This window comes from Mandrillus leucophaeus, unplaced genomic scaffold, assembly GCF_000951045.1.
Source record: "Mandrillus leucophaeus isolate KB7577 unplaced genomic scaffold, Mleu.le_1.0 Scaffold498, whole genome shotgun sequence".
Taxonomy (NCBI): domain Eukaryota; kingdom Metazoa; phylum Chordata; class Mammalia; order Primates; family Cercopithecidae; genus Mandrillus; species Mandrillus leucophaeus.
In genome coordinates this window covers 762,994-764,781 of record NW_012105342.1, presented here as the reverse complement: position 1 = coordinate 764,781, position 1,788 = coordinate 762,994, and positions in this window count along the sequence as shown.

The following is a 1,788-nucleotide window of genomic DNA, read 5'->3' as shown; positions in this document are numbered from 1 at the left end:
TTTTTGGTAGTTTTAATAGAGACAGGGTTTCACCATGTTGGCCAGGCTGGTCTCTAACTCCTGGCCTCAAGTGATCTGACTGCCTTGGCCTCCCAAAGTGCTGGGACTACAGGCATGAGCTACTACGCCCAGCTGAGAGTGTCAGAGATTTGTCAAAGGGCCTGCAAGTATCCTGGCCTGGAACCTCACAGGCCACTTCTGAATGATAAAAACTGACCTGTCACCTCTGCACCATTGGTTTCTGGTCTTCCATCACTTCCAACCTCGAAGGGTGCTCCCAGAGCTTAGTACATGCATAACAAACCCCTTACCCCAGCATATCTAGGATGCCAACAACTATAAGGCACACCACAAGAGAAAAAGCATGCTGCCAATAAATGCTGACGTGCTATCTATTGTAAAGAAGCATCCAGGCCCTGGCAGTGTTGAAATGTGAAAACATGCGCATCCAGCATTCAAAACACCTCAGGCATACTACAATATTAACAGTGATTGTTACAGAATTATGAAATCAGGGCAGGTGCTTTGGCTCATCTGTATTTTCTAAACTTTCTATGGTGAACGATATTACTGCCAATATTTGAAAAATAGTAAATAAACATTATTTTAAAGAAAAAAAATTAAATGAGCCAACCAGAACTACCGTGAACCTAATGAAACTAAAGCTTTGTGGCCTTCCAAAGGCTCCTGGAAGAAGCCCTAGTTTGTTTGTATTTGTATTTTTTGTTGCTTGTCATAAAAGCAACCCCTCAAACTACACGTGCTTCAGGCCCCATAAAGCTATGATCTCTCTTGGATTCAACAAATACAGAGTACCTAACAAGTCCACGTGGACTGCTTTAAAAGACAGAGAGAAATAAAAACATTTCATCTTAAGTGAGGACACAAGCAAGCCCAGATAACCACATCGAGGCAACAAGACCAATAATCCCTCTCCCTTTCCTAATTATCACTCCTGCTGCTATGGACTGAACTGTGTCCCCCCAAAACTCGTATGTTGAGGCACTAATCCCAATGGGATGGTATTAGGAGATGGGGAGGTGGTCAGGGACAGATGAAGCCATGAGTGTGGAGGCCCCATGTTGGGATCAGTGACCTTATAAGAAGAGGAAGAAACACCAGAGCTTTCTCTCTCCACCATGTGAGGGCACAGCAAGAAGGCGGCCATCTGCAAACCAGGATATGAGCCCTCACCAGGAACTGAATCTGCGAGCACTTTGACCTGGGACTTCTCAGCCTCCAGAATTGTGAGAAATAAATGTCTATTGTTTAAGCTACTCAGTTTATGGTATCCTGTTAGAGAGCAGCCCGAACTGACTAAGACACCCCCATACTACATCTCTAGTGATTATAACTGGTAATGCACAAATCCACTGGTCAACTTTCAGATATTGAAGCCACCACCATGCTCTATAGTTTGGTTCTGTTGAAGTTTTATAAGTAAATAATGAACTGCCAACGTTGTAGCAATGCTATGGGGAATATTCACCCAAGGGTTCTTTCTTTTCTCTGAAATCTCTCATGTTCTTTAAAAAGTCAGCCTCTTTTCATCTGCAATGAGATTTTCTCTCTAAATCCTTCTTTAAACACTCCTTTTGTGTGATGTCTTAGCCTTAAGTACTGAGCCTTAAAGAAAAGCTGTTTTCCACTCACTGCCTTGTTTTAGATATGCTCTCCCTGACCTTTCAAAATGGCAAAATAAAGAATCTTAGGGACCACGAGGGCCACCTGCTTTGAACTGCCCAGCAGTAAAGGGGCCAAGTGACAAAGCTAGTTGGTACACCCAAC